Consider the following 17,104-nt stretch of genomic DNA (forward strand, 5'->3'; position numbering starts at 1 on the left):
ATATGGATGGAGTACCAGTAGCTGGGAAACACTCAATACATGTTTGAATGGATGAATCAGAAAAGGAAGGGTTGGATATTTGAACTGAGTCTAGGAATGGAAACTGAGTACAGTGGGGCCAGGGTTGGGAAGGTAAGACAGGCTGCTGTAATGGAAAGACATGTTTTAGGTTCAGATGAACATAGATATAAATCTCAGCTTTACCATTTCCTGAGTGACCTGGAGTATGACATTTAAACTCAGTTTTCTCATTTGTAAAATGAGAACATCTACTTCTGTTTGCTGTCAGGGTTAAATAGAAGAGTATCTGTAAAGTTCCTGGCACATAGTAGGTGTTCTATACATAGTGGCCAGGACTGCAGCAGGTTGTCAGAAAGTCGCAGCTACAACTGTTAATCCCTGGGAACAGAATTGATGTAAGTAAATATGGGAATCAAGTGTGAGGATTAGGGTGGGGATCAAGTGGGCTATATCTAAGGCATATTGACCTGGTTAGCTTGACTAGAGGCTGGAAATACAGTTTGAGGGCTTGCAAGTCTTTAAAACTCAGCTCAAATGGTACCTCCTGTTCTCTTCTCACCACTGCATTCAGCCTTTGCTCCCACCACCTACTGACACTGCTCTAAGGTCACTACCACAATTTAACAGTCTATCCCAAAAGGCCCTTTCTCCCCAACTTTAACAAATTATAAAATATTGTTGCATGTGGAAGAGAAGAGAAAATCAAATATTGAACCCCACGTGATTCACCACCCAGATAAAGAAGTGAATGATTACAATACCCTCTTATAGCCCTTTCTTCCCCCCAGGCTTCCTGCTCTTCTTCCAGCAGTAACCAGAATGAATCTAGTATTTAATGTTCACATGTATGTTTTTATAATCTTGGTATTTCAATACATAAGCATTCCAAAATAATATATAGTATTATTTTCCATATATTGAAAGTTTAGGTAAGTGGTGTCATACTATATTTACCTGTCTCAGTTCAGTTCAGTTGCCCAGTCATGTCCAACTCTTTGTGACTCCATGGACTGCAGCATGCCAGGCCTCCCTGTCCATCACCACCTCCTGGAGTTTACTCAAACTCATGTCCATTGAGTCGGTGATGCCATCCAACCATCTCATCCTCTGTCATCCCCTTCTCCTCCTGCCTTCAATCTTTCCCAGCATCAGGGTCTTCTCCAATGAGTCATTTCTTTGCATAAGGTGGCTAAAGTATTGGAGTTTCAGCTTTAGCATCAGTCCCTCCAATGAATACTCAGGACTGATTTCCTTTAGGATGGACTGGTTGGATCTCCTTGCAATCCAAGGGACTCTCAAGAGTCTTCTCTAACACCACAGTTTAGAAGCAGTGATTCTTCAGCGCTCAGCTTTCTTTATAGTCCAACTCTCACATCCATACATGACTATTGGAAAAACCATGGCTTTGACTAGATGGACCTTTGCTGACAAAGTAATGTCTCTGCTTTTTAATATGCTGTCTAGGTTGGTCATAACTTTTCTTCCAAGGACCAAGCATCTTTTAATTTCATGCCTGCAGTTACCATATGCAGTTGTTTTGGAGCCCCCCCAAATAAAGTCTCTCACTGTTTCCACAGTCTCCCCATCTATTTGCCACGAAGTGATGGGACTGGATGCCATGATCTGAGTTTTCTGAATGTTGAGTTTTAAGCCAACTTTTTCACTCTCCTCTTTCACTTTCATCAAGAGGCTCTTTAGTTCCTCTTCACTTTCTGTCATAAGGGTGGTGTCATCTGCATATCTGAGGTTATTGGTATTTCTCCAGGCAATCTTGGTTCCAGCTTGTGCTTCATCCAGCCCAGCGTTTCTCATGATATACTCTGCATGTAAGTTAAATAAGCAGGTTGACAATATACAGCCTTGATGTACTCCTTTCCCTATTTGGAACCAGTCCATGTCCAGTTCTAACTGTTGCTTCCTGACCTGAATATAGATTTCTCAGGAGGTAGGTAAGGTGGTCTGGTGTTCCCATCTCTTTAAGAATTTTCCACAGTTTGTTGTGGTCCACAGAGTCAAAGGCTTTGGCATAGTCAATAAAGAAGAAGTAGATGTTTTTTCTGGAACTCTCTTGCTTTTTTTGATGATCCAGCGGATGTTGGCAATTTGATTTCTGGTTCCTTTGCCTTTTCTAAGTCCAGCTTGAACATCTGGAAGTTCACCGTTCACATACTATTGAAGCCTGGTTTGGAGAATTTTGAGCATCACTTTGCTAGCATGTGAGGTGAGTGTAATTGTGCAGTAGTTTGAGCATTCTTTGGCATTGCCTTTCTTTGGGATTGGAATGAAAACGGACCTTTTACAGTCCTGTGGCCACTGCTGAGTTTTTCAAATCTGCTGGTATATTGAGTGCAGCACTTTCACAGCATCATTTTTAAGGATTTGAAATAGCTCAACTGGAATTCCATCACCTCTACTAGCTTTGTTCCCAGTGATTCTTCCTAAGGCCCACTTGACTTCACAGTCCAAGATGTCTGGCTCTAGATGAGTGATCATGCCATCATGATTACCTGGGTCATGAAGATCTTTTTCGTACAGTTCTTCTGCTTATTCTTGCCACCTCTTCTTAATATCTTCTGCTTCTGTTAGGTCCATACAATTTCTGTCCTTCATTGTGCCCAACTTTGCATGAAATGTTCCCTTGGTATCTCTAATTTTCTTGAAGAGATCTGTAGTCTTTCCTATTTACCTGTCTGCAACTTGCTTTTTTAAAAAATATGTATATATATATTTACTTGGCTGTACGTATGTATATATGTATATGGCATGCATATATATGTACATATATATCTCCAGGTCTTTTTTTTTCTTTTAATTTATTACTTGTTGTGGCCCTGGGATCTTCTGTTGCAGTGTGTGGGCTCAGTAGTTGTGGCAGCACATGGAGCTTAGTTGCTCAGAGGCATGTGGAATCTTAGTCCCCTGACTAGGGATCAAAACCACGTCCCCTATATTGCAAGCAAACTCTTAACCACTGGACCACCAGGAAAGTCCCAGCCTTGTGGTGTTATGCCTTTGTGTTTTTGTTTAGGCTGTTACCCTGCCTGGATGAATTCCCTCCTCTACCTCTGCCTGCTATCTTCTTCTTCAAGACTCAGCCTAGATATTTCCTCTTTGTAAGCCTCAAAACATCTTACCCCGTTCAGTCTCTCCCTCTAGATTGTGACTCCTGAGGGTAGGGACCTTATATGATTCATCTTTGTATCCACCTCCCTCTCTGCTCAGCAGTCAGACTGAAGTGCCTGCCAGTCAGACTGAAGTCACTCAGAAAATGTTTGTGACTGAGCTGTACATCCACTGTGTTCTGAAGACACTCAGAACAGTCTACCTCTTACCATAATTATTAGTCAAAATGCCTGGCGTGCCACTGGAGGGGAGCTGCAGCAGGATAGTCTGAGTCTGATTCATTCTAAAGGCCCAGTGCTTGGAATACAATAGATCCTTAATAAATAGGTGGTGGATGAATGCTTGAAGTAGGAACATTAAAAATTTAATTGCTATGATTCTTCAACAAAACTTTGGCTAAACCATATTAAGGGAAGTCTTTGTCAGGAAAGCATTGCCCAATCTACTTAAGTACATAAGAAATACATAACTAAAAAGTGTGAAAATGGCTAAATAGATACTGGGTGAAAAATTTTAAGGCTAGATTTTAATTTTTTTGGTTTTCCTGAGTCTTTGTTGCTGCACATAGGCTTTCTCTAGTTGTGGAGAGTGGGGGCTACTCTCTAATTGCAGTACATAGGCTTCTGGTTGTGGCTTCTCTTGTTGCAGAGCACAGGCTCTAGGTGCTCGGGTTTCAGTAGATGCAACAAGCAGGCTCAGGAGTTGTGGTTCACGGGCTCCAGGTATGGAGGGCTTCAGTAGTTGTGGTGCAGGGGCTTAGTTGCCCCATGGCATGTGGGATTCTCCTGGACCAGGGATCAAACCTATGTCCCCTGCATTGGGAGGCAGATTCTTATCCACTGTATCACCAGGGAAGTCCTAAAGCTAGATTATTTCTCATAAAAGCAACATTACAAAATAGGCATCGGTTTCCCTTAGCTAGCTACAGTAATAGTAAGATAGAATTAATCCTGTAAGCATTACTGTTCAGAAAAAGTAAAAAGATAACTGGAAAGTGGCAAAATTCAGCAACTGGAATCAGGAGTGCTCCCAGAATTAGGTCCAAAGGAGACTGAGAAGCCTGCACTCAGAAAAGGAGAGGCTAGGCAGGAATGGGAGGAGGTGAAGACAGGAGTGATGTAAGACTAGGAAGAAAGTTTGGCAATCAAGACAGGAAGGAAATAGTTTGACAGTGGAAAGTGCCTGGCAAGTAAAATCAGAACCTAACAAGGGAAGAACAGGTGATGAATCAATTACAAGAGATTTTGCCTGCTGTTGTCTGGACTTCAGAAATAAGTTGATGAGGTTTGGATTTAATAAATATTAAAATTCCAAGAACACTTAAGAACTGCCAAGGGAGGCTGTGGAACAATCATCATAGGAGTAGATTTTGAAGGCTAGACTAGAACCCATCTATTATGGATGGTTTGAGACCAACACATCCATCCTGCTACCACAGAGAGAAACTAATGACCCTGCAGGCCTTCTTTTCAAACTTCTGAAAGGCTGGGGTGGGCAGAGACGGAGGTTAAATGGTTCTAACTTTGATTCTACTGTTTTACCACAGATTCCCTGCCATGATTATTGTATTAATCCAGAACAAATGACAAGCGTTTTCTCTCCAAACAAAAGAAGAATTTTTTGACAAATCCTTCCCAATTTTATTTTTAGTTTTTATTTAATATTGAAGTATGAGCTGATTTACAATGTTGTGTTAGTTTCAGATGTACAGCAAAGTTATTCAGTTATACATACATCCATTCTTTTTCAGATTCTTTTCCATACAGGTTATTCAAAGAATATGGGTAGAGTTCCTTTTGCTATACAGTAGATCTTGATGATTGTCTATTTTATATATATGTGTATGTATATGTTAATGCCAGACTCCTAATTTATCCATCCACAAGACCTTTCCCCTTTGGCAACCATGAGTTTATTTTCAAAGTTTGTGAGTCTGTTTCTGTTTTATAAATAAGTTCACTTGTATAATTTTTTGACTCTACATATAAGTGATATCATGATATTTGTCTATGATTTCACTTAGTAAGTAAGGTCCATCTATCTTGCTGTAAATAGCACTATTTCATTCCTTTTTATGGTTGAGTAGTATTTAATTGTATATATGTACCACATCTTTATCCATTAATCTGTTGATGGGCATTTATGTTGCTTCTGTGTCTTGGCTATTGTAATTAGTGCTGCAATGAACATTGAGATGCATGTATCTTTTTTTTTCTTTTTCTTTTTGCATGCATCTTTTTGAATTACAGTTTTCTCTGGATGTATGCCTAGGAGTGGGATTGCTGGATCACATGGTAGCTCTGCTTTTAGTGTTTTAAGGTATCTCTGTACTGTTCTTCATAGTGACTCTCCTGATTTATAGTCCCATCAAAATAAGAGATTTAATTATTTTTCTTTATATGAAGATTGCTGTCCAATACTTTTTAAAAGTTCATTAATCAATTAGGCTGCGCCAGGTTTTGGTTGAGCGCATGGAGCCTTCAGTCTTCGTTGTGGTTTACTGGATCTAGTTTTCTGACTAGGGATCAGACTCAGGCCCCCTGCATTGAAAGTGCCAAGTCCTAGCCACTGGAACACAAGAGAAGCCCCCAGTCTTTATGTACAATCTTTGCCCTACATTTATATACCCATAACAGTACAATTCCACTTGCTGAGTTTATTTGTAATTTGCAATAATTTGAACACGGTTCGGGTGAAGTTGAATTTTGCTTAGCAAACCCTTTCTGTAATGGATTAAAATTCAGATTTTAAATAAAACTTGGGAGTACATAGGATGACACGTGTCCCTGGACACTTTTAAAGCACTATTTTATGATAGGCAACTGAAGTGATGGTTACCCTCTGCCGCAGCATTTTAGGAGAGATTGTCTGTTCCCATTTTTATCTCCCTATTAGACTATGAACTCCACAAGGCCAGGGGCTCTGGTTTGTTTTCTGGGGGTTCCCACCATTCAACCCAGTCTGGCATCTAAAGGGTGTACAGTGAGTTTTCTGATAAGATCAGTTAATCAATGGAAAACACTGTAGAGATTTGGAAGCCCCGTCTTAGGACATGATGAGAACTATCTTATTTTAGGGAGTTTTAGTTCGGTTTATATCCAGATTCTACCAATTATTGACAAATGTTTAATGTAGGACCTTCAGTCAACTCAGAGCTCCTGCTTTCTCATCTGTAAAGTAAGGATAGTGGTAGTACCTATCACGTAGAGTTATTGTGAGGTTTCAGTGAGATAATGCACTTCCTATCAGATACAAGCCTTCTATAAAACAAGGTCCTTCAACCGCAGTGCCTCTGACATGTGAGGCAGGATAATTCCTTGTGTGGGACTGGCCTGTGCATTGTAAGATGTTTACCAGCATTTCCATTTTCTACCGTTAGATGCCAGTACCACTCCCGACCTCCACTGTGACAGCCAAAAGTGTCTCCTGAGTTGCCAAATGTCCCCTGGGAGGTAAAATCACCCCTAGTTGAAAACCACTGCTACAAAGTTCCAGTATTTGATGTGTTATTGGTACAAAGGTAGACAAATAGATCCATGGAACAGAAGAGAGAGATAAAAAATGGACCCCCTGCATATATGGAAAGTGATATATGACAAGAATAGAATTCTGTATCAGTGGAGAAGAGACAGGCTGTTTACTAAGTGGTGCTGGAGCAATTGGTTGAAAAAAATTACAATTCTATTTCATTCCATTCATAAACACTTATAGAAGAAAATATGAAATACTTCATTGTTTCAGGGTAAGAAGGATTTCTTAAATAGGACACTGAAAAACCCCATGAAACAGAAAGGAAAAGGTTTATAACTTTTATATTAAAAATCATGTATGTCAGTGGCATCATAGTGAAAATTTAAGGGGCAAATTGGAAGAAATTATTTGTGACCTAATATCCAATAAAAAATATATATTTAGAATATAATGATAGAATGCCAGTCAACACCTAAATGCTGACTGTATTAGCTTCCTAGGCGTACTATAACAAATTACCACAAACTAAGTGGCTTAAAACAACAGAAATATACTCTCACAGTTCTGGAGGTTAGAAGTCCAAAATCAAGGTGACAGCAGCTCTGTTTCCTTCTGACAGCTCTAAGGAAGAATTGTTCCATGCCTCTCTCTTAGCTAGGGTTGTCAGCAGTCCTTGGCATTTCTTGGCTTCTAGCTGCATCACTCTAATCTCTGCCTTTGTCTTCACATGTTCTTCTTCCCTGTGTCTTATCATGGGCTTCTTAGGACACTAACTGTTATATTTAGGGACCACCTTGATCTAATACGGCTTCATGTAAATTTGATTACATCAGTGAAAACCCAATCTCCAAATAAGGTCACATTCTGAGGTTCTGGTGGACTGATTTTTTGAAGGATACTATTCAACCCAATACAGTCCGCTCTTTGAACCCATACATTCACATTCATGCCGTGTGCAAAATACTTTTATTGCATCCAAACATCTCCAAAGGTCTTAAATTTTTCCAGCATCAACTCCAAGTCCCAAATCTCATCTAAATATCAATTTAGAAAGTCCCAAACCTCATAATCTAAATTTTGTAAATCAAGTGTGGGTGAAACTCTGAAAATGCCCCACCATGGGGCAAAATTTCTCTCTATCTGTGAACCTGTGAAACTAGAAAACAAGTTGCCTGGTTGCAAAATACAAAGGTGACAGTCAAAAAGTGCGCAGAAGATCTATAGACATTTCTCCAAAGAAGACATACGGATGGCCAAAAAGCACATGAAAAGATGCTCAACATCAATAACTATTAGAGAAATGAAAATCACAACTACAATGATGTATCATCTCTCACCCATCAAAATGGACATCATCAAACAATCCACAAACAGTAAATGCTGGATATGTGTGTGGGTGAGCTCAGTCATGCCCAACTCTTTGCTACCCCATGGACTGTAGCCCATCAGGCTCCTTTGTCCATAGAATTTTCCAGGCAAGAATACTGTAGTGCGTTACCATTTCTTTCTCATAGGGTGTGGAAAAAAGGGAACCCTCCTCCACCGTTGGTGGGAATGTAAATTGATAAACCACTATGGAGAACAGTATAAAGGTTCCTTAAAAAACTAAAAACAGAGCTATGATAAGATCCTACAATCTCATCACTGGGCATATATCCAGAGAAAATCATAATTTGAAAAGATACATGCACCCAAATGTTCACTGAAGCATTATTTACAGTAGCCAAGCAGCCTAAATGTCCATCAACAGATGAATGGGTAAAAAAAGTTGTGGTACACATATATACAATGGAATATTCAGTTCAGTTCAGTCGCTCAGTCGTGTCTGACTCTTTGCGACCCCATGAATCGCAGCACGCCAGGCCTCCCTGTCCATCACCAACTCCCAGAATTCACTCAGACTCACGTCCATCAAGTCAGTGATGCCATCCAGCCATCTCATCCTCTGTCGTCCCCTTCTCCTCCTGCCCCCAATCCCTCCCAGCATCAGAGTCTTTTCCAATGAGTCAACTCTTTGCATGAGGTGGCCAAAGTACTGGAGTTTCAGCTTTAGCATCAGTCCTTCCAAAGAAATCCAATGGAATATTACTCACCCATAAAAAGAATGAAATAATGCCATCTGCAGCAACATGGATGGACCTAGATATTGTCATACTGAATGAAGTAACTCAGACAGAAAAAGAAAAATATCATGTGATATCATTTATATGTAGGATCTAAAAAAATGATACAAATAAACTTATTTACAAGACAGAAATAGAGTCACAGATGTAGAAAACAAACATGGTTAAGAGGTGGAAGGGTGGGGGAGGGATAAATAGGGAGGTTGGGATTGACATATACATACTACTATATATAAAATTGATAACTATTAATATTAAAACCTATTGTATAGCCCATGGAACTCTTCTCAATGCTCTTCATGACCTATATGGGAAAGAATCTAAAAAACAGTGGATATATACAGTGTATTAAAACTCAAAGACATCACTTTGCCATCAAAGGTCTGTATAGTCAAAGCTATGATTTTTCCAGTAGTCATGTTTGTATGTGAGAGATGGACCATAAAGAAGGCTGAGCACTAAAGAATTGATGCTTTTGAACTGTGGTGTTGGAGAAGACTCTTGAGAGTCCCTTGGACAGCAAGGAGATCCAATCAGTCCATCATAAAGGAAATCGGTCATGAATATTCATTGGAAGGACTGATGCTGAAGCTGAAGCTCCAAAACTTTGGCCACCTGATGGGAAGAGCCGACTCATTGGAAAAGACCTAGATGCTGGGAAGGATTGAAGACAAGAGGAGAAGGGGACAACAGAGGATGAGATGGTTGGATATCATCACTGATGCAATGGACATGAGTTTGAGCGAACTCCAGGAGATAGTGAAGGACAGGGAAATCTGGCATGCTGCAGTCCATAGTATGGCAAAGAGTTGATCTCAAGAAAATTCAAAAGCTGGCAGGGGAAATTCCTTTAGGTCTTGGGGCTAGAGAATCATTCTCTGTGGCTCTATCTGCCCTCTGAGCCCAAGGAGGTTTCTTCAGCTCCTGCCTCTGGGCCCATCTCTCTGGCCTCTGTGTCCAAGGTACTGCCCTTGGAATCATTTTATTTTTACTTGAAGCATAACATATATATGTAGCTGAGTAATTTTGGCAGCTCATGTCCTACCTGTAGAATCCCTGAAGTCCCACAGCTTTCCTTCATTCTGTCTCTGTCCCCTTCAGTCCAGGTTGGCAGTATTTCTGCTGATATGACAGTCTCACAAACCTTTGTTAGTCTTCTCTATGTGTCAGGGGAATCCATGCCATTACACAAGAGGGTTCTCCACAGATCCCTCCTGTATAACCCATATGTCTATTCCTGGGTTCTGCTGAGGTGGTTGATTAGATCTGTAAATCACACAACTAATCTCATCCACAACAGTTTGTCCAGCTACATACACCCTCGCCTCTGTTTCCAGAGTGTATGTATTATCTGAATATGCTGGAAACTTCTCAAATCATCAAGTGTTTGTTCCTTTTTGTTTAAAAGCCCTTTCTTCAATTTCTTTCTTTCTTCTTATGTCTTACTGTAAGCAACAAGAAATTAGGTCATACCTTCCATGCTTGTTCTTGGAAATCTAGAGCTAAATATCCAGATTCATTGTTTACAATTTCTACTTTCCACCTAACAGTAAAACACAGTTCAGCCAAGTTCTCCAGCACTTTGTAACCAGGATTGCCTTTCTTTGAGGGTTTAAAAACATGTTTCTCATTTCCATCTGAGACCTCAAGAATTACCTTAGCCTCCATATTTCTAGAACAGTCTCTTCAAGGCAATCTAGGCCTTTTCTATCATGTGCCTCAAATTTTTTCTAGCCCTACCTATTACCCAATTCCAAAGCCATTTCCACATTTTCAGTATTTGTTACAGCAGCACCCACTTCCTAGTACCAAAATCTGTATCAGACAGGGTTCTCCAGGGACACAGAACTAAATAGGGGAGATTCTCTTCTTCCCTCCCACCCCCATATGTATTACTCTCTCAGTGGGCATAATCTCCTTTACTTCAGGTCAAATAGTTGTAGATGTTAACTACATCTGCAAAATATCTTCACAGCAATACCTAGATTTGTGTTTGAATGCAGTGCTTGGGTGCAATCTCAAATGCAACAGATAGAAAGATCTCTGTTCATTTCCAAGGCAAATCATTTAGTATCACAGTAATCCAAGTCTATGCTCCAACCAATAATGCCAAAGAAGCTGAAGTTGAATGGTTCTACAAGATCTTCTAGAACCAACACCAAAAAAAAAAAAAAAAAAAAAGTCCTTTTCATCATAGGGGACTGGAATGCAAAAGTGGGAAATCAAGAGATCCCTGAAGTAACAGGCAAGTTTGGCCTTGGAGTACAAAATGAAGCAGGGCAAAGGCTAACAGAGTTTTGTCAAGAGAATGCACTGGTCATAGCAAACATCCTCTTCCAACAATACAAGAGATGACTCTACATGTGGACATCACCAGATGGTCAATACTGAAATCAGATTGATTATATTCTTTGCAGCCAAAGATGGAGAAGCTCTATACAGTCAACAAAAACAAGACCAAGAGCTGACTGTGGCTCAGATCATGAACTCCTTATTGCCAAATTCAGACTGAAATTGAAGAAAGTGGGGAAAACAACTAGACCATTCAGGTATGGCCTAGATCAAATCCCTTATGATTATACAGTGGAAGTGACAAATAGATTCAAGAGATTAGATCTGATAAAGTGCCTGAAGAACTGTGGACAGAGGTTCATGACATTGTATAGGAGGCAGAGATCAAGACCATTCCCAAGAAAAAGAAATGCAAAAAGGCCAAATGGTTGTCTGAGGAGGCCTTGCAATTAGCTGAGAAAAGAAGAGAAGCAAAAGGAAAAGGAGAAAAAGAAAGATATATCCATCTTAATACAGAGTTCCAAAGAATTGCAAGGAGAGATAAGAAAGCCTTCCTCAGTGAAAAATGCAAAAAAATAGAGGAAAACAATAGAATGGGAAAGACTAGAGATCTCTGGTTCCAAATTGGGAAAGGAGTATGTCAAGGCTGTGTATTGTCACCCTGCTTATTTAACTTATATGCAGAATGCACCATGCAAAATGTGGGGCTGGATGAAGCACAAGCTGGAATCAAGACTGCAGGGAGAAATATCAATAACCTCAGATATGCAGATGACACCACCCTTATGGCAGAAAGTGAATAGGAACTAAAGAACCTCTTGATGAAAGTGAAAGAGGAGAGTGAAAAAGTTGGCTTAAAACTCAACATTCAGAAAACTAGATCATGGCATCTGGTCCCACCACTTCATGGCAAATAGATGGGGAAACAATGGAAACAGTGAGAGACTTCATTTTTCTGGGCTCCGAAATCACTGCAGATTGTGACTGCAGCCATGAAATTAAAAGACACTTACTCCTTGGAAGAAAAGTTATGACCAACCTAGACAGCATATTAAAAAGCAGAGACATTACTTTGCCAACAAAGGTCCGTCTAGTCAAGGCTATGGTTTTTTCGGTAGTCATGTATGGATGTGAGAGTTGGACTATAAAGAAAGCTGAGCACCAAGTATTGATGCTTTTGAAGTGTGATGTTGGAGAAGACTCTTGAGAGTCCCTTGGACTGCAAGGAAATCAAAATAGTCAATTCTAAAAGGAAATAAGTCCTGAATGTTCACTGGAAGGACTGATGCTGAAGCTGAAACTCCAATACTTTGGCCACCTGATGAGAAGAACTGACTCATTGGAAAAGACCCTGATGTTGGGAAAGACTGAAGGCAGGAGGAGAAGGGGATGACAGAGGATGAGATGGTTGGATAGCATCACTGACTCGACAGACATGAGTTTGAGTAAGCTCCAGGAATTGGTGATGAACAGGGAAGCCTGGCGTGCTGTAGTCCATTGGGTCACAGAGTCAGATACAACTGATCAACTGAACTGAACTGATAGCCTAGCCAAGTTGGCATATAAAACTAACCATCACATAAACCACAGAAAAATGGGCAATTAATAAGAAGAATGGCTAATTCATAAGGGAAGAAACTGAAATAGTCAATAACATAGTAAATTGGTTCAACCACTTGAAAATCCAGTGAAGTCAACGATTCCTCAATAAGTAGGGAAGTATGGGCTGGATCAGACAACAGAACCATTCTATGTTTTCTATATATGAAAGGCTAAATAATGAATTAGGGGCTTACACAACAGTTAGAAAAGCAGGACAGTAAGGCTGGAGAAACCACTATTGAAGATAAAGTGCCACCAAAAGTCTCACCTTGAGACATCAATGACTGAGTAGTTCTCCAGAAGGCACTGGGAAGGTGCCATAATTCTCAGGAACCTGAGATGCTTCCACCAATTGACTTAGTCTCCAACAGTGAAGCAGAAGCAGATAGTTTTCTGGAGCTCCCTGGGAAGTTACTGTGGCTTTCATGTCTGCCCACATCTCTGGCTGCAATGATCTCCAGAGTAACAGTCTCCTCTCTTCTACTCTTCATCTCATCTTGGAGAAGTACACACTTTACATGCCTCAGACCACTGGATCCTTAGAAAGTTCATCAATGTAACAGTTTCATGAATGTTTATGTTTATTTCCCTCCTTCTGGCACTCATGTGTCTTATCAAAGCATCCAGTGTTTTGGATAAACAACTTCCTGCTTATTAGGAAGTTGCTTGCCTCTCATAGTCAGCAAGATGTCATCAAGGCAGTGAATCAACCATCTGTGGAAGCTGGTTTGGTGATATGGAAAAGAGTCTAGATTATGACAGAGAGTCAACACAGATTTGAGGCAAGATACTGAAAGCATAACTGCCTCTGCCAATAAAAGTGCACTGCTCTGGCTGTCTTTGCACATGCACACACAGACATGTGTCCTTCCCTCATCCCCACCTCTCCACCCATGCACACCAGAGAGACAGAGTAGAGGGGAAGAGAGAGAGAGAGTTCTAAAATATCTCTCTGACAGTTAAGTGCTCCACTTGGTCTCTGCCACTCTTATCACACATAGAATTCAGGGAGCCCATCTCAATGGCAGCATCACTACTGTCATTTCTGACTTTCCGAGAATGGCCAATACAGAGCCTTTCAAGGATGCTGGTGCTCCCCTCACCAATAGAATCTTCAGAGTCTGGGTGAAAAGAGTGTCCTATACTTTTAGGACACTCCTGTAAGGGATCATTTTGCCATCTTCAAAACAGAAGTCCTGTCTCTTGCCCTTTCAGATCACTTAATCTGGCTTTTATTCCAATCATTTCAATGCTCTTATTTAAGATTACCTGTAACCTAGTATTGCTAAATCAAAGGGACATTTCAACCTGTAGCAGCATATAGCAATTGGTGTTCACAGTTTCTCTTCCTGGCTTCCAGACTGTCATTATGTTTTGAAGACATGTACATCTCTTCCTTATACATCTTTGAGTGTTTCTTTTCTGTCCCAAGGCTGGCTCTTGCTCCACTATTCATCCTCTAATGTTAGAGTACCTTAGGAGTGTTTTCTCAGTTCTTGTTTATTCTCGCCACACTAACCTTTCTCCTTAGGTCATCTCATACGTCTCAGGTCTTTACTTGGGTCAGTCTCTCTTCCTACAGTGCTCTTCATTCCCTTGTTACCTTGTCAATTTCTTGTCTTCAGATGTCAACCTAAATGGCACTGCCTCAGAGAAGATTTTCGTGATGCCTGAGGCTAGGTTAGGAACACTTTTTAAGCACTCAGTATTGCGCTTTTGGTCCCATCACTTCATGGCAAATAGATGGGGAAACAGTGGAAACAATGACAGACTTTATTTTGGGGGCTCCAAAATCACTACAGATGGTGACTGCAGCCATGAAATTAAAAAAACACTTGCTCCTTGGAAGAAAACCTATGACCGACCTAGATAGCATATTAAAAAGCAGAGACATTACTTTGCCAACAAAGGTCCATCTAGGCAAAGCTATGGTTTCTCCAGTAGTCATGTATGAATGTGAGAGTTGGACTATGAGGGAGGCTGAGCACCGAAGAATTGATGCTTTTGAAGTGTGGTGTTGGAGAAGATTCTTGAGAGTCCTTTGGACAGCAAGGAGATCCAACCAGTCCATCCTAAAGGAAATCAGTCCTGAATATTCATTGGAAGGACTGATGCTGAAGCTGAAACTCCAATACTTTGGCCACCTGATGCAAAGAACTGACTCATTAGAAAAGGCCCTGATGCTGGGAAAGATTGAAGGTGGAAGGAAAAGGGGATGACAGAGGATGAGATGGTTGGATGGCATCACTGACTCAATGGAGATGAGTTTGAGTAAACTCTGGGAGTTGGTGATGGACAGGGAGGCCTGGCATGCTGCAGTCGTGGGGTCTCAAAGAGTCGGAAATGACTGAGCAACTGAAGTGAACTGATTGTCCCTTTACAATAATTGCATTTATAATTACTGTTCCATGTCTCATTTCCTACTAAATTGTAAGCACATTGAGAATAGGAACAGTGTTAATACCCAACATACTTCCTGGCATATGGGTGGTGCTCAATATTTATAGATTATTCATAGATGAATATGGAAGTAAAGCTCAAATTGGATTTAATTTCAAATTGTTGAACAACTGTGGCTCAACTTTGCTGATTAATCTATAAATTACTTGTAATTTGTAACACCTTCTTTTTCTTATATTATATTGTTATACCCTAATACTCTTTCTAGGCAGTATCTCCAGTCTCATTGCTCTATCTGCATGTAATTATGCCAGCATCGTGCTGTTTTTTTTTACAAGGTAAACTTTTATTTTGAAATTATTAAAAAAACTTTTTTTTTTTTTTTTTGGCTGTGTAAGGTCTTAGTTGTGGTGCTTGGGTTTTGTTGCCTTGCACAGGCTTCTCTCTAGTTGGGGTTTGTCTGATGTCTTTCTCATGATTAGACTGGACTTACAGTCTATTTACTGCTCTTGGAAAGAGTAACACAGAAGTGAAGCGCCCTTCTCATCACACCCTATTGGGGTATTTAACTTTCGTTAACATCATTAAGAGACCACATGTCACAGCAGTACGGCCAAAAAAATGAAAAATAAATAAAGTTTCTCTGAAGGGCTAACCGTCACTCATTTTTTATATTTCTCCAGAAGATATTAAAACTATCTTTAAATTATGTTATAATTTAAAAGTTAATATGATGACTGATTAGAATTGCACTTACCAATACACTGATTGGGGAAGGACTGACATCCAGGAACATGTTACCTGTTTCCATTCAGTCAAACATTCCTATATATCTCTAGAAATTATAATGTGCAGATAACTAAGTTCTGGAGGCACGTAAGCAAATATGCAAGAATCTGTTTTGTAGTCAGACACTGCCGTCCTACAGCTTGATGGTCAGTCTGAAGAAAATTGAAATGATGTCCAGACTGCCCCATGGAAGAAATTTATCAGAGATGTAAAGCTTGAGGTTTTTACTGAATTTTGCTGCTTCAAAGTAGATTATATAGAAAACAAGATTATGAAACTCAGAATGAGGTTTGAGGAAAAGGCTGCCAAAAACACACAATCAGTGAGGTCAGGGACCAGGTTTGATTCGCCTTTGTATTCTCTACTCTGGCACACACTGGCAAACAATGAGTACTTGTTGAATGTCTGTTGAGAATAAATGAATAAATCAATGAATAAATCCTCACTTGCAGTCTTAACCTTAAATTGTTGACCACATCAAAGGTGTGTTTTGATCATTGTTATGATACACAGGCTTCCACGGATGCTTCATTTTAATGCTCATATTATTTGAATGATTGGTCACTAGATTTTTCATTAGCATCAACAGTATTTTACATTCAAGTTTAAATGATGACAGAATCACTAAAGATGACATAAATTTAACAGCATTAAAAGTATGCTTACTAAAAAAAAAAAAGGCTGCTCACTGGCTTTCCCCTTCTTCCCTGGGCCTCCCACCTAGATATCTGTCAATGTCACCATAAACCAAACTAGTCCATATGGCAGTAGAATAAAACGAAAACACTCTTATATAGATTATCTGCCAGAGGTGAAGACAGGAAAAAAAAATATGCTTACTATCAGTCCAACATATTGAGATACAACTCTATAGAAAATTGTGTTTAAAAAGCAGAATATAGGGACCTCCCTGGTGGTCCAGTGGTTTAAGAATTTATCTTCCAATACAGGGGATGCAGGTTCGATCCCTGGTTGGGGAACTAAGATCCCACTTGCCTCATGGCAGCTAAGCCCACACATCTCAACTAGAGAGAAGCCTGTGCACCACAACTAAGATCTGATGTGGCCAAAAATAAATAAATGTGTATTTAAAAGAATGGGACTTCCCCAGTGGTCAATGAAGGTATGGGTTCGATCCCTGATTGGGGAACCAGGATCCTACATGCTGCAAGGTGTGCCAAAAAAAAAAAAAAAAAAAACCCAACCAAACAAATTGTTTGCATATCATATATTCTTTCTGCTGTTCAGCATCTATTTTCTTTTTTTCCTAAGGGCATATATGT

The 17,104-nt window shown here is 40.0% G+C and overlaps 1 long non-coding RNA gene across 1 annotated transcript in view; it reads left to right on the forward strand.

The window, feature by feature from the left end:
* LOC138986206 (uncharacterized) overlaps positions 1-17,104 on the forward strand; it is a 75,536-nt gene that overhangs the window by 41,641 nt on the left and 16,791 nt on the right. The gene's annotated exons all lie outside the window — the stretch shown is intronic.

This window comes from Bos mutus, chromosome 3 (assembly GCF_027580195.1).
Source record: "Bos mutus isolate GX-2022 chromosome 3, NWIPB_WYAK_1.1, whole genome shotgun sequence".
Lineage (NCBI taxonomy): Eukaryota > Metazoa > Chordata > Mammalia > Artiodactyla > Bovidae > Bos > Bos mutus.